The 22,266-nt window shown below is 38.2% G+C and overlaps 1 protein-coding gene across 13 annotated transcripts in view; it reads right to left on the bottom strand.

Moving 5' to 3' along the window:
• Window positions 1–22,266, bottom strand: part of PIP5K1B (phosphatidylinositol-4-phosphate 5-kinase type 1 beta) — a 1,685,295-nt gene that overhangs the window by 1,005,247 nt on the left and 657,782 nt on the right. The gene's annotated exons all lie outside the window — the stretch shown is intronic.

The raw sequence follows: 22,266 nt of genomic DNA, 5'->3' as shown, positions 1-22,266 counted from the left end.
AAAAAAAGGAAACAAGAAAGTTGGTAGAATAACAGAGTGCGTGTTTGCCTGCATAATCTGAATAATGCAAATGCTGAAATTCAAATGCATGTTATTATTTAGTGCCTTCAAGCCTCAGTGGTTTGTCCAAAAAACACATATTTTATTAGGAACATCTGCGAAAATCTAGACAGGTGAGAGGTATGGAGGTAAGTGCAGACATAATGGACATTACCCTACCTCTCTGACAGTGCTTGATAAGTGTTTTACATCTTTCAAAGCCAGGAAAACCCTTAGTGATTTTTACCCCTTAACTAGCATTACGTGGAGCAGATAAAGTTGCATGTAGTACAACAACCCCTTATTATGTGTTCTCAACATTGATACCAAGATTCACCTCTCCAGCTTTGCTGTCAGGGTAGATTTCTTGGCATCCATGTCTCAAACACATAATAAGTGGGTTATGACTGAAAATCCGATCATAATATTGTATATTCTTTCACTTTAGACATCTGAGTTGCATGCAATAAATAATGTGATTGTAATTGGGGGGGGGGTGCAAAAGTGAGTGTATCTGCTTGTGCGCACATGTTTGTAAGTGCATAGGTGGGGAGGTAGCTGTGATTGTACTGCATTTGTCTGACAGCAGTAATCAGTAAAACTGAAAAACGTTAATGTGGTCATTATGTTATTCTTATTTATTTATTCATTTGATCATAATCACAGTCTATAAAGTAACTGAAATTGGAGGGCAATAATTAAATGTCTTCCAAACAGGCTTAGATCTGCTTATACCTGCTTCTTACTAATGCACAGAGTTCTCTTTTTAGAAATATTGCCTTTTTTGCTAAGAGTGTTGAATTTAACAAACTTGCAGCATCCCTATCTCTCTACCATAAACTCATTAAAATTCCAAGTTTCAAATGGACAACATTACCCTACCTCTCTGACAGCGCTTGATAAGTGTTTTACATCTTTCAAAGCCAGGAAAACCCTTAGTGATTTTTACCCCTTAACTAGCATTACGTGGAGCAGATAAAGTTGCATGTAGTACAACAACCCCATATTATGTGTTCTCAACATTGATACCAAAATTCACCTCTCCAGCTTTGCTGTCAGGGTAAATTTCTTGGCATCCATGTCTCAAACACATAATAAGTGGGTTATGACTGAAAATCTGATCGTAATATTGTATATTCTTTCACTTTAGACATCTGAGTTGCATGCAATAAATAATGTGACTGTAATTGGGGGGATGCAAAAGTGAGTGTATCTGCTAGTGCGCACATGTTTGTAAGTGCATAGGTGGGGAGGTAGCTGTGATTGTACTGCATTTGTCTGACAGCAGTAATCAGAAAAACTGAAAAACGTTAATGTGGTAATTATGTATTTCTTATTTATTTATTCATTTGATCATAATCACAGTCTATAAAGTAACTGAAATTGGAGGGCAAAAATTAAATGTCTTCCAAACAGGCTTAGATCTGCTTATATCTGCTTCTTACTAATGCACAGAGTTCTCTTTTTAAAAATATTGCCTTTTTTGCTAAGAGTGTTGAATTTAACAAAAGTGCAGCATCCCTATCTCTCTACCATAAACTCATTAAAATTCCAAGTTTCAAACTTGTATCTCCCAGCAAAGTTCGCTGTTGTCCTTGGATCTGCAATCACACTTCTCCCCTACATCCAAGGGGTCACTCACTTTCACACCTTCTACAAATGAAGTTATCTCTGCAGAAGTAACATGCACCTTTTATTCTTTAACATGTTTCAATAATGCATCCAGTCTCTTCTTTATATTTCTGCAGTTTGCTACTGTATGCAGACATCCTATTGATTATGTAATGCTTTGTATTGCTTGCGTCTCTTTTTCTACAAAGTAATATATATGGTTTGCTGCTAGTTCTTAATGCTAACTGAGAATGCTTGATAATTCTAACAGTGAATATTTTATCTTTATCTATATAGCAATTGTGCCACAAGACATTACTGTATAAATTGTTGTTAATAGCACCCTTTTACATTTTTAAGTATTGTTTTATATCAGTCTGTCTGACAAACCAACAAATCAACACATTAAAAAATAAGAATTATATACACTTAGTACAAATAATATATTAGGCTTTCAGTCCTGCAATCAAATAGGTTGCTTAGGTGTTTGGAGACATTTTAATATTTTTGTACTTTTTTCCCCTGCTTTATGTTTCTCATATGAGATGACAATACAAATTAGGTTCCAACAATTGTCTGCCATGAACAGAATATATTAAACCAGCAATAAAATGGCAGAGGCATGCAGTCAAATCAAAACCATGAAAACTGGGAGTAGGGTGGTTCAGAAATCATTAATAGTTACTCACTTTACCTGGATTAGGGTTGTTACAGATATGAGACATTGTAGAATTCACACCACTTCCTCATTTTTAAAAATACATTTTGTTGATTTATTTTGAAATTATTCCAATGATTTTTGGCTCACAAATCTGCTAGTCTAGCTTTGTTCCACAAACAAAAAGCTTTGCTGGATATTAGCCAAGCATTTGTGGTATGGGAAGTATTATTTCTAACAGAACTGCTTTAAAATCAAATATTTAAGGAATAAAAACATACATCATATCCTGAAAACTGATGACAAACTACAGAAATAATCACTGCACTGCAGAGATAATCCAGGACAAATGTAAGTAATTTGACTTTTGTTATATTTTAGTTTAGCTGAATCTTGCTGACCTATAGAGGTGCTAGCTACATTTTGTTGGCAAATCTTTCCATGACATGATCTGGCATTAATTATAAAGATCACTACCACCAAGGAAAAATGTCTTAACAACATAACACATTTCAGACTAGTCTTGATGGACTGTGAGTAAAGAGTGAGGAAGGAGCTACCCCATCATGTATACACTGGAGCTTTCTTACTGTAACCTACTGTGAGAGGGACATGAAAAATCAGTGAAGGAAATGCACATGCCGTTCTTAAGTAGTCCCTTTCAAAACATGTGTCTGTACCCTAGGAATGTTTCTGGTTACAAGTTTAGCAGCCCCTAGGGGATCCATCTTGCAGCATCATGACCCACACTGTTGTCCCAGAAGAGGAAAGCAGGTCATCCATATCTCTCAACTGTACAGATTTTCGCAGAATGTCCAGATTTTTACCATTTATTTTTGGTCTGTTTTTCATAAAATTGTGGCTTTCTGGCAAATTAGTGGCAAACTGTTAAAGCTTGAAGTTAGAAAATAATGACAGACATTTGAGTTTTAGGCTTCATACTCTGCAGAAAATTCATGCTAATGCAAAACCTGTTATGTTATCAACTTTCTGAGTTTGTATGAGTAATATTTCAAAACTGTCTTACTTGTACCACTTTTTTATGGCTTTGTCCAGATTTCTTACTCTAAGAGGTTGAGAGGTATGAGGTCATTCTGTATCCAAGACACTAGTCAAACCTGTGCCACTGGAGAAGTAAGCATGCACTCTGCCTCTCTAGTAGTAGGCCAGCTTCAGCAACTGAGTACTGACAACAAATAATGCAGTACACAGAAGAACAAATACACATAGTAAGAAATTATATCAGCAAGAAGTGAAATGAAAGGATGGGGTTTTGGAAGGATCAGGCAAGATACATTATAATAAAGGTGCCTGACCTCTAAGAAAAAAAAAACTTTAATAGTACCATGTGGTTTTTTTTAAGCAAGAAGCATACTCAAAACAACTCTCACTTTAACATCCAAACCATACTGACATAATTGTAGTTGCAAACATTATACATCACTTATAATTTCTCCTGTCATTGTCAGTCAGACATTACACAGCTCATTCAAATCCTGCCTTCTTTTAAACATCACTCCTCCTCTGCATGTACTGCTTCCACAATTTCCATTTTTTAATGTAATTTGCTCCTGCCCTTTTCTATAGATCACATTTCCAGTTGTTTTATCTCTGCTACTATTTCCAGGACTTCTAGTACAGTTGGTTTACACTTTCATTTCCATTTTCTAGTAACTGCTTTTTTGACAGCCACCATAATTAAACTCTGCAAGGCTTTACTATATCTAAACAATTCCGATTCAGTATCGTAGTCCAAAAATACCATTTCTTTAGTTACACCAATTTGCTCACCCAGTATTTCTGACAGAGCAGTCTGCAGGGAATCTTTATTTATTTATTTATTTATTTATATTTGTTGACCGGGAGTGTCCGACTGGGCGTAGGTCCATTTTCAGCGGAGGCCCGGGGAGAAAAACTCCACAGTTAAAATAAACAGACAGTAGTTACATTGGATTACATAGCGATTAACAATTTACATAGCAATTAATTACAAACATATTTACAGATGAAGAACATAGTACATCAGTAGACAACTAGAATCTTTATCTGTGAAGTACATAACAGACATTAACAAATGTTACAAGAAGAAGTTCCTGCTGTATAATAAGTACTGGCTTATGAGCATCTGAGCTTGCTATAATCAAGGTAGTTAGTGGAGTGGAAAGAAAGGTAGTGTTTGGATGGGGTGGGTGATATTAGAGTGGGAGTTGCAAGGGCATAGCCAGCATGTTTTTAGGTGCGCTTTTAGTAAAGTTTTGAAGTGGGTGCATGATGGTATGGAGGTAATTGTGGATGGGAGGGAGTTCCATAATTTGGCTATGGTGCAAGAGAATAGTGCTTCACCAGCAGAGTTATTGGCTTTAGTGATCTGCAAGTGATTTTTGTTGCTGGATCTTAGTTGTCTGGTGGTGCGATAGAGTTGGAGTAGATTCTGGAGGGATGGGACATTTAGTGGATGGTTTACTAGTTTGTGGGCGAGTGAGAGTTGATACCATTGAAGGAGGTGAGGGAGTTCAAGCTAGCCCAGTTCAGTAAGTGAGAGACAGTGGTGACTACGGTAGGATGCCCCTGTGGCAAATTTGACGATTTTGTTGTAGCAAGTCTCTAGCTTGTTTAGATCGCATTGCCTTAGGTTGGTATATATTGGAGAGGCATAAAGTAGGGTGGAGATAAGGTGGGAATTTGCTATTGAGATCTTTGCTGCTTTGGTGAGAAGTTGCTTATTTCTGTATAGCGCTCCTACTTTTTTGTGGACTTTTTTTAAGGTCATGGAGATGTGAATGTCAAATTTTAGTTTATTGTCTATTTCCACTCCTAGCAATTTGGTGTGTTCAGTTGGGTATATAGTGGTGTTGTCTTTTGCTGTGATGTTAAAGTGAGAGTTGTTTTGAGTATGCTTGGTGGGTTGGAAGATGAGTAGTTTAGTTTTGTTTGGGTTGAGTATTAATTGGGCATCGGATAACCAAGTTTCAACAGAGGAAAAGGCTTCCTTTGTGACTTTTTGCAGTTTGGGTAGGGACTGGGCTGAGCAGATGATGGTTGAGTCATCTGTGTATTGTATGAGTGTGCCATGTTTGGTGGCAGAGGCTAGATTATTGGTGAAAACAGAGAAGAGTAGGGGTCCAAGGATGGATCCTTGGGGAACCCCTATGGAGACAGGTAGTTGGGGAGATAAGTCATTCTGCCATACAATGGATTGTTGGCGGTCAGACATGTAAACCAGTTGGTGACTGATTGTGAGAAGGATAGGTTATTGAGGACAGAGATAAGTTGTTTGTGCGGGACCATGTCAAATGCTTTAGATAGGTCTAGGAAAGTAGCAGAGGAGAGATAGCCATTGTTTTTATGCTGAAGGATAGTGTTAGTAAAGGAGAGTAAGGCAGTGGTGGTGCTATGGTTTGGTCAGAAACCATGCTGAGTATTGGAAAGGAGGTTGTTAGTAAGGAGGTAGTCTGAGACCTGAGAGTGTATGCATCTCTCCAGTATTTTGGAGAGTGGAGAGAGAATAGCTATGGGGCAGTAATTGGTTAGTTCTGTGGAGGGTCCGCCTTTGTGGAGGGGAATTATATGTCATACTTTCCACAGTGTGGGAATGTAACTTTCTGACAGAGATCAGTTAATCAAGATGGATACTGGGTAGGCCAGAGCATCAGCTGCGATTTGTAGGTATTCACTTGGGAGGTTGTCTGCTGCTAATCTGGTGGGCTTAAGTTTAGTTAAGAGTTTTTTTATGTTGGAGGTAGGTACAGGAGAAAAAGAGAAGGCAGTGGGGAGATTACTAGTTGAAGGTGTGGGTTGGAGGAGGGGGTTGTGTTGTTTAGCTAGTGATAGTATGGTTTGTGTGAAGTGTGTGTTGAATGAGGTAGCAATATTTTCTGAGGAGTGAGGGATATTAGGAGGAGGGGTACTGACTTTACCTGGGTGGAGGATGGAGTTTATGGAGGACCAGAATTGTTTGGGGCTGTGTTGGGAGGAGTCTAGGGCAGACTGGTAATATTGGAATTTGCCCTGTTTTATTAGCTTTTTGACTCTATTGTGTAGTTCCAGGAATTTCTGTCTAGTTGAGGGGGTTTTGGTTTTGCGCCAGTGCTCCCAGGCTTTATCCCTGTTTTTCATTTCTGACTTAGTGATTTTCTGTAGCCATGGGGAGGGTTGTGCTTTGATTCTGGAAAGTCTTATGGGGGCATGGTAATTAAGGATGCTCAGGAAGGTAGTATTAAAAAATTCAACTGCGTCATCAAGACTAAGGTACTTTAGGGGATGCCATTTACATTCTTTGAGGGATGAGATAAATGTGAGTGGGTTAAAGTTTAGTTTTTTACGTCTTTGACAGTAGATGACAGGTTTAGCTTGGTATAGGTATTTTTTGAGTAGGAATGTTGGGGAGTGATCACTGAGGCTATCTGATAAGCAGCCTGTTATATATGACTGGGGGCTCTTACTGACTAGTATCCAGTCCAGGGTAGTGTGCTTGCTGGAGTTTTTATTTATCCTGGTTGACTAGTTGGGTGAAGCCATGAAGGTTTACATGATGGGTTGGATGGTTGCCAGAACAGGATTGCCAGTCAATATTGAAATCACCTAAAATTATAGTTTCTTGGGGGAGATGGTGGGTAGACCAGCTGAGGAGGTTTTCTAGTGGAGGGATGTTTTGGCCAGGTGGGAAGTAGCATCCAATTATGTTGATGGTTTTGTTTTGGTTTATTTTGAGGTTGGTATATATTATTTCTTCATTGCCTATTTGTGGAGCTGATGATTTTAAGATATGGATGTTTAGATGCTGTTTAAATATTATAGCTACACCGCCTCCTTTCTTGTTTAGCCGGTCTACTCTTAATATGCCATAACCTGTAGGGAGTATTTGCTCACTGGTAATGTGAGGTTTTAGCCAGGTTTCTGTCAGGATGACTATATCTGGGGAGTAATGCATAGAACCAGCTCTTTATATATATATGGCTGCATGTCATGTGATATATTTGGACCTATATATAAAGAGCTGGTTCGATGCATTGTTTTGTATTGAGAAAGGATTGTATCTTTTCTTCAATTCCTATATCTGGGGAGTACAAGTATATGGTGGCATGGAGTTCATGGACTTTGTTGGATATACTTCTAATATTTAGGCTTAGTAGAAGGAAGTCACTTGGCTTTCTATTGGCTGTAATATGGGAGAAGTTGTGGTTTTTAGTTTGATTATGAGGATTGGGGTTGGAGATGGTAGGGCCAGGGCTGGGGTGGATATCTCCACTTAGGGCTAGTTTAGGTATGCATGAGATTATTAGTTTTCTCATTTATTGAATGTGTTTGTTTATAAGGGAAACTTTATGATTGTGCTCTTTGGGTAATAGGTATGGTGGGAGAGTTACTGTGTTAAGTTGTAGGGATGCTTTATGTTTGAGTAATATAGTTGGTAGAATATGTGGGGGGGTGCATAGGTATGTTTCTTGAGTTGGTGGGAGGGGAGCTGAGTGAGGGTGAGACATGGGTGGTGGTGTGAGTAGTAGTACAGTGGTAGTGGTTGAGTGGGGGAATGATGCAGCTTTGGTAGGATGTAAGATATGCAAAGAGAGTGTATGCAGTGAGGATAGGTAAGGTATGCTTGTACATGTTAGTTGAGGAGGTGTGATAGTAGTGGGAAGATGGAGGAGGTAGTGTTGGGTTAGCACTGTGGTTGGCTACTGGAAAGATGGGAGGGGTTTGTGAGTGTAATAAAGGTGGGACCACTGGGAGTGGGAGGGAATAAAGTCTAAAGTCTAAAATCTAAAGTTTAAAGTCTGCCATCTCATTACACTCCCAGAAAATATGTTCCCAGTTACATCTTTCTTCCCCAACACACCTCCAACATTTGCTGTCTACTTGAGGAAAATATTTTGGAGTCTACTTGGGGTATAAAAATACATATGTAAATACTTCTAAGCAAATATCCTAAACCTTCTAATTGTTGCATATTTGGGAGACCATGATTGGATGGGAGAAAGGAAATTCACCCCGGGGATCATGTCAGTCACCCTGCTAGACAGGGGTCCAGGGAAATAAATAGTGTGGGAAGAAATAGCCAGGGAATTGTTATGGCTAGGCTTGTATAGGCCCTAGGGCCGATAGCCTAGTACCAACCTATGAACCTATGAACCTATACATATATCCCCCACTGTTTCTTTGTGAATTGCTTATCATATCTCTCTTCCCAATCCTTTCTAACCTCCTCTGATTGATTCTTAGAATTATCATGCAATATTTTATATGCCCTACTATCTCTTTTTTAATAGCAACTTCTGTTCTAGATTCTACTAAAAACTCTTACCAGTGCTGGTATTTTGCTTAGGATCCCCCTATTTCTTTTCTTTGCCTATACTCTGATAGGGAAGGGGATTTCTGTCCTGCAGTCCAAATAAATTCTTGGCCTCTTTCATTCTATTACCTTTCCATCTCTAACTATTTGCTCCCAATACCTAGGTTATTTTACCAGTTTTCTCCAATAAATTCCAGCCCCCTCTTGCCTATTGTCTGTATCCCTAATTGCAGTCATCCCTATCAGCAGAATCTCCTTTTTCCATTCCTGTGTTGGTTTAGTTCTTAGAATACTTTCTGCTACTTTATGAATATAATATTCTGTATGATTATGGCTATTCTCCTTAAGGATCTGCATTCAAAATCCTAGTCTTTCCTTGTTTCATCATCATCATCCCTTTTCCACTTTGAATTACAGGTTTCTGCTTGCGCTATGTAAAGGAGCCTTAACTCTAATCAAATCGGGTAATTCAAAACCGCCTTGTTCAACTGGAAGAATCAGCTTATCTCACTCGAGTCTTGCTGTTTTTCCCTCCCAGATAAAATCTTTCAGCTCTTTATTAATTGCTATCCACGACTTCTGGGTGATAAAAATATGCCTGACCTGTGTATAAAACTAAATACAATTTGGAAGCTGCTTTGACAGTTGCCTAAATAACTATCAAACCTTGACATTTAAAAACTGATCTGACATCTGTCAAACTGGGAATATTGGTCCACTACTTCACTGATAGGATTATACATTTGAGAAGTTTCAGAGCATCTGTGCGCCTACCAGGTAAATGACACCCCTGTCAGAAACTCCTTCTGCCTAGCCCAACTGATTACCAAAGCCTTACATTCCAGGGCAAAATATATTATTATTATCACATTCTATTATTTCCTACTAAGCCCATAACAGAATATAATGTCCCCTTCAGTTTATAACTGTTTAGACACATGACCCAAATGGAAAGAACCTGACATTTCCTCATCAAGAAAATCCAAGGCTCAAGTTCCCTTACCTATGTTGAACTTCTTAAATGTTTCTTTCTCTTTTCCATCTTATACAGACTCCTATAAAGTGACTCTGCCTAACCTATAAAGCCTCAAAAGGCCCTATCCCAAGCGATCTACAAGATAATAAAACATGTAATATCAGTAACACACATGCAAATGACCTGAACCTTCACTGCAATATAACTAAGAATATGCTGGCAGGATACATACCAACCAAAAAGAACTATTCATCTGTGGAATAGACTATCCATTCACTTTAAGCAAAGTAGCTCCCTAACTATTTTAATGGAAAAGCTTGACAGGTAAGTGGAAAGCCATAAATAAACATCCTGCCTGACTCCACAAAAGCTTATGTAAAAAGGTAGTAATTCATGTGACTAGCCCTGTGAAAGATACTTTTAATACCCGATCACAAGCACAAAGATGTGCTGTGTTTCAAAGTTAGTTTTTTTTTACATTATCAAAAAAAAATCATGGGACATAATATTTAAGAAAATTTTTGACAATGCATTTGTTAACAGATAAAATGATAATCTACACTGAATGGTTTGCAGCTATAGGTGCCATAAGTTTCAGCAATTAAGCATGCAAGCCATGCTGCTATAGGAAGGTTTACCCTTGACTTTGTGCTGTAAATATTTAATGTTTTTTATTGAAATGGCTCTGATGTAAAAAGTGGGGCCATGGAAATCCTTTGATTCAGGTTAACAACTGAAGGGATATGGCTGCTAGGCTGTCAGATGAAATGGAGGCCTATGAATCATTCATAGAATACTAAAGGACTACAAATTTTCTGACCACTTTACAAAATCCCTTTGGCTACCTAAACTAATAATACTGTTGGATAGAAAAGTAGTCTGACTTAACAGCTGTGACAGCTTACCCTGCATTATCATTACAGTGACTAATAGATACTCAAAAGTTAAAGACTGTTTGTAAATTTCCCAAACTGAAACCATATATTATATCTCAATCTGAGAACACCAATGCAAATGTTGCGGCTGGTGCTGTTATACAGAAATTCCTTTAATGTTTAATATCCGATGACATTATGTCGTCATTCTATAACTATGTTTCTGTTATGGCACATATGTGAGTGACTTCTGAGAAAATCCAGTTAACAAACAGATCCCATTTATTACTAATACACCCCATAATGATGAGGGACCTTTGTAACGTGAACTGAGGAACAATGTAGGCATGCATAGTGTAATGAATACGTGGTGCAGACCTACCTGAAAACTGGTTTAAATGGCTGGTAGCTGTACACATGTAGGATAAACTAGTAACTGTACTATTCACTTTCTGCTGACACTGTCTCTTTTTTTTCTTTTTTGCAGTTTGCTCGGGCCATCCACAAGCCTCGGTGTTCGTGCCCCCCCCACCTTTCTGGTTCTGAAGAGCAAAGTTTCAGCAAAAACTCAAATCAGTCCTGGGAAATCTCAACTTACTTTTATATACAAGCCTTCCTTTACAGTTAATCATTAGGTGAATGTCATTGAATTTTTTAACAATTTTCTTCTACTTTGTGACTATCATTGTGAAGTGAGCATAGCTGGAGGGCATTAAGTTGGCCAACAGATGGCGACATACTCTGCTAATTGTATAAGATTCGTATTCCTTCTGTATGCAAACAGGTTAGCTCATGAGTCTTAAGATCAAAACTATTCCAAAACAAAACTTCAGCTCAGTCCCAATTCCCCTAGCTCTACTCATCCTTACAGAGCTTGATAGCAATATTTGTTTTCTGTAAGATTAAAAGCTCTGACATAGTGTATTGTCTTACATTTCATAGCTTCTGATTTATTTATTTATTTTTTGGACTCCCTCCTGCTGGGGCTTGCTCTGCCCCTCTGTACGCCCTTCGGGCTCACTCTGCTCCCCTACCCTGCCCCCATATCCCCCCCAGAGTTTCTACTCTTATTCATTAGGCTGACACTCCCTCACTCTATCCATCCAATTACACACACTTCCTGTTATCCTGGTTCCTCCTCCTAGACCTATAACATGCTTGTGCTTCACCTATCACTTCTTACTACACTCACATTACTGTTTCACCTCACTACTTATCACCAAAACACATTTCAGACACCCAGACTTCATCACACCACTAGCCCACCTTAACATACTACTCCATGTACATATCTCACCATCTACACTTGTCAATATTACTAGCCTCCAATATCTTCCACATAAAATAATATCTAGGTGGGAGGTTGGCATAATGGTTAAGGTGTTTACCTTACATACCCAAGGTGCAGGGTTCGATTCTCACATGGGGTAATTGGCATGGCTTAAAATGGCCCACAAGGGCAGTTAGCCTAGTACTAATCTATGAACCTACTAAAGATAGTCACTATAACCCTCAGTTACTCAACAATGAGCTTATCAAATGATTGAAATTACTTACCAACACTGCCTCTAGGCTACTGCTTAGTGGTGACATCCACCCAAGCCCTGGACCACTCTCAGATAACAGCAACCCTCCTAGTCACTGTAGTCTCAACACCCCTACAAATCCAATCCTAAACAGAAAAAAATATCAGACCTATTGCTAACGACCATTAATATTAGAAGTATAGCCAACAAATTAGATATCCTCCATGCTACTCTAGCCACATACTCCCCAGACATAGTAATAATCATTGAAACATGACTACAACCAGGTACAGAAGATGATGAAATACTACCCCCAGGTTACTCCATACTATGGGTGGATAGGCTCAAGAAAAGAGGAGGTGGAGTTGCTATCATCTCACTTTAACTTTCTTTGACTGCAACACAACTCAACAGGGCATAACTCATCTATACCACACAAAGTATAATTTCAAGAAAAACACTTAATATAATTGGCTGTTATATTCCACCTGGAAATAATGCCCCAACTATAGAACATTTATTCCATTGGGAAAGTAGTACCCTTAGTCAGGAGACATTCATACTGGGTGATTTTAATTTAGTCTGGCTTGCATGTGATACAGATCATGCCATCCATCACATAAACTTGCATGGTTTTACACAAACTATTCAAGAACCTTCCCGAATAGATAAATCTAGTAAAAAACAATCCACCTTGGACTGGATATTACTAAATAACTCCTCTCACTCATTCCAGTCAGGTTGCCTTCCTGATGGTCTGAGTGACCACCTACCCACATTTCTTATACGACAACACATATTCCCACCAAAACCTGCTATGTTTAAACAACTCAGAAAAAACATAACTTTAATCTTGACAACTTCCTAGCTGACCTACAAAGGTGCAATTGGACTCCACTCAAATACCTTGATGGCGCAGTGAACTGCTTTAATAAATCCTTTTTAGATATATTAAATGCACATGCCCCTGTTAGAACCATCAGAGTAAACTCAAATTATGGACCCTGGCTAAGCAGAGACACTAGGGCCCTTCTGAAAACTAGAGATAAAGCCTGGGAACTATGGCACAAGACTAACACAGTAGTTTCTAAACAACAGTATTAGGAACTTAGAAATAAGGTAAAAAAAACCCCAAAACAAATAAAACAGGATAACATAAATTTCTATCATAACATTCAAAACACATACCAAACCCCCTCAAAACTCTGCCCTGCTATAAACTCAGTCCTTCACCTAGGAAAATCTACTACACCAACCCCAAACATCCACAACAATTCTGATAGCACAGCTACCATTTTTAATAAACCTTTTACTGAATCTATAATTGCTCTTTTCAAGCAGCAAACTCCTACTCCTGATACCAAACCAGCCAAGTCTACAACTAGCAATGCCTCATTCTCTTTCTCCCCAGTTCCTACAGCCACTATAAAAAACTACTCCAGAAACTAAAACCTTCTACACTTGCCATAGATTATTAAATTGCAGTTGAATCTACAGCCTTCCCAGTCAGACCTCCCAACCGGCCTGAATTACTTGTTTTTTACCGAGTTTTGGGGTCCCAATAATGGGGTGCCATGATTCCCGAGTGGCACCGCTTCATTTACAATTTTTTGTCTATTATTTAGGCTTTTTAATTTTCGGGCTGTTGGAGTTGACGTCATCACATGCACGATGATGTCAGCTCCATCAGCCTGTTGGAATCGGAATTAAGCTCCAGGGACATTCGTGGGAGGCTGGGAGTGTCAGCACGTCTTTTTGAATACTGGGAGGACTGCCGTCATTTCAATGGTGCCATTACAGATACAACTGCAGAGTTTCAAGGTGCCATTATGGATTTAAGCTGGATACAACTGCAAGGTACTGTTATGGCTTTAAGCTGGAATGCTGGATACAACTTACTGCAGAGTTTCAAGGTGCTATCCGGGCAGAATGGAGTTGACAACATAGTTTTGCTTTAAGGTACTAGTGCAACAGCTACCTCTCAGAAGAACTTCCCTTAATTTACAGTCTGCATAAATGCATGACACCCACTTCCTTTATTCTGAATTTATCCATGTAGAGTGTTTTCACAAAATGTTTGGACGATTAATAGTGCGTATGACATTGAAAGGCAGCTTTATTTGTAAGTCTTTTTACATGAGAAAATACAAGCATGCATTCGTGAATAGTGTCTGTAAGCATTCGGCATGTAATCCTATTCTCTGTTAATATCTGCAGCTCACTAAAAGCATTTACGGAAAAACTGAAGCTGTTTTGTTAAACTACTTTGGAACTGATTGTCCCTCTTCAGTGTTATGAACTTAACATGATCCTGTCACAGTAGCCTGTTTGTTATGTCTTCTTTTCTGGATAGAATCTACTGATTTTTAAGCAGATTCCAACCTTTTCTGTTTAAGACAGCAATACTTCTATTCCTTGTTAACTATAACTAGTGTTAAACTGTGTAATTGTAATGAGGTAATTTTTTGCTGGTGGTCATGACAGGCTTTTAAGTGTAGCTCATAAAGGGCATCTATAATAAAATAGTGTGTGTGTGCGCATGTGTGTGTTTGTGTGTGTGTGTGTGTGTGTGTTTGTGTGTGTGTGTGTGTGTGTGTGTGTGTGTGTGTGTGTGTGTGTGTGTGTGTGTGTGTGTGTGTGTGTGTGTGTGTGTGCATTTATATATTTTGATTGCATACAGTTTCTGCATTTGATTCTTAATAAATTATAAAATACTACTGACTTTTACCTATGGGGGTTATGTGTTGCTGAGGTGATTAATCTAGATATTAGACAGATGTACAGAATCCTGTAGTACTGTTATTCATTTTTTTTTCATTTAGTTTCTTCAGCTCCTTTTTTGTGTAGTTCACCTTGACTTACACGAGCTATATTTGTGTCTTTTATTTGCTCAAGTGTTGTTAGCTTGCCATGTTTCTTGCTTATGTCACTGCTCTGAAAGTGTGTCTGTGTGTGTGTGTGTGTGGGGGGGGTGTCCCCATTGAATACAGCTGGTGGGGTGTGTGTGTGTGTGTGTGTGTGTGTGTGTGTGTGTGTGTGTGTGTGTGTGTGGAGGTGGTGGCTAGAAAGGCTTAAACCCCTTACCTAGGGTACAAGGTAAAAAGAGCTTAAAGTCCCTAGCCATCACCACGTGTGAACTCATTCCTCATATTTTTGTTCTGTTCCTCATTAAATCTGTGGTTTTAAGGATTTTTGTTGAGTGATTGATTGAATTCACTAAATATTGATAGGCATTTGAATTTCAGACTACATATTCTTCAGAAAATAAATGGTAACACAAAACCATTCTAGCAATTTTCTAAGTTTATAAGATCAGTTATGTATTTGAAATTTGTCCCAATTTTACGGCTGTATTTCCCCCATTATTGGCTTTGTCAAGGTTTTTTGTGCTAAGAGGTTGAGAGCTATGGTGAGAATTGAGAACTGAATTCACTAAATTATAGCCATTTAAGTTTCAGTCTAACTGACTTTCAAGAAGCTGATGATTTGGCACAGGGGTATGTTCTGACTGTAGTGCACAGGGTCCTGGGTTCAAGCCAATATAATGCATGGTGGTAACCTGTTTTATTCTAGCAACTTTCCAAAATTATACAAGCAATGATTAAAATGTGTCTCAAATGTTTGCCCTTTTGCCACCCCCCCAAAAAAAACCAAACAAACTGAAATTGAAAATAAGTGCAAGAAGCTGTGCAAGCTGCCTATGGATTATACTACTGTCATTCTATTTATATATTTACACTTTTATGATGGAAATGTTCTTAATTGGGCAGTTTCCGTCATTATTGGTTCATGATTTTGTTTCATTGCCTACTGGAAAAAAATGTTAAAACAATACATTTAAAATGTGATTGTGTGTGTGTGTGTGTGTGTGTGTGTGTGTGTGTGTGTGTGTGTGTGTGTGTGTGTGTGTGTGTGTGTGTAAGTAGACTTTTATGATGGAAATGTTTTGAATTGGGCAGTTTTGTCATTATTGGTTCATACATTTTGATTCATTGCCTACTGGAAAAATGTTCAAACTATAAACTGCACTCTAACTTAAGTCTAACAAGTGTGCTGTATTATACAAGGAATATAATTTAATAAAGTCAGGAAGATGTATCAAAGAATGCATGTATATTTCTTGTTTTGTGTGCAAGGGGCCTATGATTTGAAAACAGCCCAAAGGTAATCTTTATCCACCACTGGGCAGATGCATTTACTTTGGATGTAGTGTGGGTTTCAATGCTGTTTCAATGAATGTGAGTTTCAAAGGCAGAGAAGTTTTAATACCAATTCTATTTTCATTGTGAGACAGTATTGTTTGTTTAGCAGATACCTATTCATGTTTGTGCCATAAAATGCAAAAATAAAATCCAAATAACTATTGTAGAAGTAAAGCAGTATGCACACATTAGTGTCTATGGTAAATGGAGTGAACAGCCAGGTAATAGGACATTGGATGGCTGCAGGGGGACTCTGGTGCCATATTTTGGTTGCCTGTTCTTTAGTTTGCATTTGAAAGTTGTTATCCCAGAATTCCATTGGAGTGGACGGGGTTATGTAATTATGTATGCAAATGGTATGTTAATAAGCATACAGATTTGTACCTATTTTTCATGGGCCTTGTCCAGATTTTTGATGATTCCAGGTTGAGAGGTTTGTTTCCAGTATCAATCCTTATAAACAGATCCATTCTCAAAAACAAAGTTCCTTAACTGTGGAAAATCTCCCATGTAATCACACTTCATAAGGGGGGGGGGGGCCTTCCTCAGAACTGACAAAGTATAATCCAATTGCTATTCTTTCACCTCCTTCTAAACTACTCGAAAGGTTTATTCATCTCCAGGTCATGAAAGTCTTACTAAAAAATAACCTTCTCTCAAAAACTTAGCATGGGTTTCGCCCATCGCATAGTACCACTACTGCTCTCTTATCCTTCACTAATACTGTAAACCATCACAGGAATAACAACAGCTTTGTATCTGCATCTTTCTAGACCTATCAAAAGCTTTTGATATTCTTTCCCATTCCAAACTAATAGATGTACTAACTGAACTATCCTTCTCACCATCTGCCACAATTTGGTTTAATAACTATTTATCTGGCCATCAACAATCTGTTCTATGGCAAGGTGACCTATCTCCACACCTTCCTTTATCCATTGGTGTCTCCCAAGGATCTATCACAGGCCCTCTCCTTTTCTCCCTTTTTACTAATAATCTACATACAGCTACACCACATGGTTCTATAATACAGTATGCAGATGATTCAACACTTATCTGTGCTGCCACTTCTCTATCAACTCTTCATCCTCAAACACAGGAATCTTTCACTTCTGTTGAAACATAGTTAGTCAATGCCAATCTAATCCTAAACTTAAACAAAACTAAATTATTACTTGTACAACCTAACAAGACATCTAGCTCATGCCTAACATTTAACATAATAGCCAAAGACAACACTGTCATCTCCCCGACAACCCATACAAAGCTTCTTGGAGTGGAAATAGACAATAACCTAAAATTTGACTTACATGTCTCCCTAACAATAAGAAGTCCATATGAAACTTGGAAGTCTATATAGGCACAAAAGTTTCCTGACCAAAATGGCCAAAATTACATTAGCACAAACCCATATGCTCTCCACTCTACTATATGCCTCTCCAATTTTAACTAATCTTAGGAAAACTGACCTATCTAAGCTAGAGGCATGTTACAATAAAATTGCTAAGTTTGCATCTGACTGCCCATATAGAACACATCATTGTACAGCTTTAAGGATACTAGACTGGCTTGAACTTCCCAACATTATTCTTTACAACCAACTCTCTCTCTAATTCACAAAATCGTAACACAACCAACTACAATCCATGCACTACAAAATCTCATCGTTCCTTACAGTTCCAGAAGACCACTTCGCTGTAACAATAAGAATTTACTCACCGTCTCCAAGGCCAAAAACACTGCAGGAGAATCTTTATTTTCCAGCTATATATCTTATATATGGAACTCCCTTCCCTACTCCATTCCCTCGATCTCGTCCACTAACTACTTAAAGCCATCACTTAAAGCTTATCTAAAAAATAAATGACAATGTTCCTGCACTAACCCCTTGCGAGTGCTCTGATACATCACAGGGTACTTTTCCATTAACGGGGCAACAGGCAAAATATACATAAAGAAGTAACTACTGTGACATCTCTGCTGGATCTGATTTTACTTGTTTAATGCTGGTAAAAGCTTTTAATTTTTTTTTTTTAGAAAGAACGGAAATCACGATTAGTCAGTCAATTTTTCAAATGTAGGTACAATGGATTTCATCAGAGTGTAACTCGGATCTTTCTCTTAAATCTCAAAAAAATAAAATTACAAAATAAAAAAATGCCCATTTAACACATTCGTTTATAGTTCAGGGTGTTTATTAATTTCACAGTTAGCTGTAGAACACCACAGCCAGGTATTACCGCAAATCACTGAATGGCAACAGTTTCAGTGAAAAAAAACCCTCCCTGCGTAGTCCAAAGCTCTTCAGTTTCTGTTCAACAATTCTAAAAATAAATGACAGAAAACGCCAGGCGGGTCAAGATTTCACATCTGCACCAACAGGAAGTCAGATACAAGGCTATGCAAGGTCGGCCCCTCCCATTCACCTTTTGTACTGAAGAGATCCCAAAGAAAATTTCAAGGTGCGCACTGCATGTAAAATCTGACAAAAACACCACCTGCTGCTTGTTGGATGACTTCTGCTCTTATTAAAGCAGACAATTTTAAAGTTATCAATTCTTCCTCTGCATTGTCACATAATGTCTACATTAACCATACAAATGTGCACCAGTTACTATACAAACAAAACAGCTCAAGTCCAAGCTATTTAGCCCAATTCATCAGAAAAAAAAAAAAAAAAAACAACTGAAGCTGCTGTGTTTTGTGGAAACAAAGCTACAAACTTATCATTCATATCCCAGTGCTGCTTTCACGTATGCCATGCTGGTTCTATTAATGAACAGGAAAGATGACTTTTAATTGTTTGTGTATTGTATACACATCAGTGGCAGCAGTGTGATCTTTGTGACTGCGGCCTAACATTCCAAATGGTGATTACAGCTGTTGCCCCAATAATGGAAAAGTACCCATCACAGTATACCACAACTATATCCAACTTCTTCCCATGTGTTTAATCTTTTATTCCTACTGGCCTGTCTTAACCTTAGATCTTGACATAAGTCATAATTTACGAATAGTACGAGAAGTTCAAAGCATAGGTATTGTTGTCATGATGTAACAAATTTGTATTTTCTTGTGTATACTACATTTTGTTCACTTTATACTTTATTGATTATTGTAATTCGTGCATTAAAATTTACTGTTACTCATGGAGCTTCTCTCCCCAGGCCTCCACTGAAAAAGGACCTGTGTCCATGTGGACTTTCCCGGTAAACAAATGTTAAATAAATAAAATAAATAAATGCACAGGCCCACAGTTAAGATGCACATAATCAGTACTTGCTGGTTATTCTTAAAATAATCTACAACCAGGTTTTGAATGAGACAAGAAAGAATTTATGAAGCAGGGAACACAGAGAGAGTTTGCATCATATTATGATGCTGTTTAGCACTAACCCACAATGATTTATTATAATATACTGTTCGCCAAACCTCCATCATCAGCATGTCTTTTGATTTAGTCAAGTTACTGTGTTCTTTCATGTGACTGTTTTTTTCTTCTGGCCATATTAATCGGAGAATAGCATAAAGGAGATAATTAGGAGATGGACAAGAACTGAAGTAGTAATGAAAAGCAATGGTAAAGGTTTTTTTTTTGTGGTTTATAACTTAGTATACATGCTGTTAGCAGGTGTGTGAGCTTTACACGATACCAATAGTTATAATGTCATTTAATGATGTTGCAGACTAAGCCCTTGAAGAGGCATAATCTTGTAGGATGACTGTGTGGTTCATTTTAAATTGAAGAAACAAGTGCCAATTCCCACTCATAGTAGGTAGAATTTGTGGGTGGGTAGGGAATCAAACCAGGCACAATCGCACTTCAGCATGGGACAGTCCATAGATGCACCACATACTTTTACATGTTCCTCTAAGGAAAGAATCATTGAAAGTGAAGCTGCTAATGTCAAACTAGAGGAGAGCTGTGCATACAAATCCCATCAAACTGGCAAAGCCACAACAGAAAAGCAGACCCTGTAGCATTTGCAATTTAGTGGTCCCACTTCTCACTGAACAGTTAGTATGCATACAAGGCTTGCTGGTGAACAGTAGGGCTAATGCTAATATTTCATGGGCATGTGTACACTTCCCTTACCAAAATACTGTGGGAAACACAGTAACTGGTCTATACATGCATTAAGACCATCAGTAAAACCCTAAGATAAAATAATATGTGGTTAGAAACAGAAAGCAGTTCAATTCAGTCAAGGCACATGGAAAAAATATTTTTTTCTTGGGAGTTGACTTTGTGGTTGCTGGTTTTCAGAGACTGTCTATATATTTTATGTGTTCACGGAGTGCAGAGTTATTATTTTTCTTTAGTTTGCTTTCTTTACAAGATAGAGCTGTCTTAAATGGTGATGAAGACAGGGTGCTAAAAAATACCTGATGATGTGGGTAAAAATGTTTGATGATATCAATAGAATGGTAGGAAAAATATTTAAACGTGCTGTGTGATACCTAAAATACATTGTGCAGCAGGCTTAGGGAATGCAATCCATGCACGTTAATGAGCAGTATCCTGTGCCCAAGGTACAGGGTTTGATTCCTTTCACCTTAATTTGCCTACTGTGTGACTCTGAGCAAGTCACTTAATCAGACAATGTTCCTGGGTTTCTCATGAAACTGGATGACTGCTCCCAATGGGCTTACCCAGTCAACAAATAGGTGAAATAAAAAGTCATGAGTCGTGAACCAAACTTTGCCCCTGCTCCACCTTAGTAAGGCATGCTAATCCTCACCTTAACCTTGCTCCTGACCCTAACCCTAACCATGCACCTTACCTAAAAATGACCCTTTCCGTAACACTACCACAAGACAAGACAGCCAGGACATTCACCTAGCATGCATGAGAGTGCTTGCACACACATACACATATACACACACACACAATGTTAAATCTATCCCTTTAACTAACCCTTATACTATCCCTAACCCCCCACACACACAGACACACAGACAGACACACACACACACACACACACACACACACACACACACACACTCACACATGCAGTAACCCTATCATTTTACTCTAACCCTAAAACACACACTTGCCCAGCCCCAACACAAAGCAACTTACCTTTGTCGATCAATTTGGAAATCAACCACTCCACCATTCGCACAGATTGCCCTTCTCACAAAATGCACTATGGTTCACTTTGTTGCATACATAAGAGTTTGACCAAATGTATTTTAACCAAATACTACATGTGTATAACACACACACACACACACACACACACACACACACACATGGTAAGTTAGAAATACTGGAAAATTCTCAGATATTTTGGATAGATGAATCATTCCAAATTTCTATTCAGATGTACGTCACAGTAAGTAAGGACACAAATCACATTAAGATACAGTTTTCACTCCCCTGAGAAGGACGCTTTGTCAAAACTCAAGTCACTTTTAATACTCATATCTTTCACTGGGACCATCGTGATTCATCATGATTCAGGCTTCCTCTTGAGAGAAGTGAATCTGTCTACTATACGTTGTGTTATAGCTCTGAATATATTTTATTGTGCAAGTATTATGAAAGTGAAAGCAGTTCACATAAGTGAAGGTATGCTAAGGCTCTCCCAGAAATAAGTTTTACTAGAGTTCATAGGAAATATGTTTATAAATAATCCTGAGATGGCCGAAGCTAACAGATTACAGCAGACATTACATTTATTTAAGGGAAATTTGAAAGCAAAGGAGTAACTTCTGGAAGCTTAAAGTGAAGTAGTATGTCATTTAGAAGAATGGTTAATATTAATTCACAACTGTATAATGATGTAGCAATAATAACAATGAAAGTCTACAGAAATGGGAAAACTCTTCAAGTTCTCAAAGGCCGGCAGTCTAAAGCTAGAAAGCAATGCTCAGACGGCAAAGTTGTAGAGGAAAGCATACTTACATATTTACAATGTGTAAGCTCAACACCTTCCTTAACAAGACACCATAAAAAACAGTTCAGTTGACAAGTTGTATCATATATGTTAGCTATGAATATCAGCCTGGTTGCCAAGTGGTACTTAAGTTCACTGCATTCCTTAATACTTAAGAGTCATGGTGCGCCACTTTTGTAGTATCTAG

The sequence above is a fragment of the Protopterus annectens genome, chromosome 2.part2, assembly GCF_019279795.1.
Source record: "Protopterus annectens isolate FY-2018-M chromosome 2.part2, PAN1.0, whole genome shotgun sequence".
In the NCBI taxonomy this organism is placed as follows: Eukaryota; Metazoa; Chordata; order Ceratodontiformes; family Protopteridae; genus Protopterus; species Protopterus annectens.
Note: the sequence above shows the minus strand (reverse complement) of the source record. Positions and strands in the feature narration are given on the sequence as shown.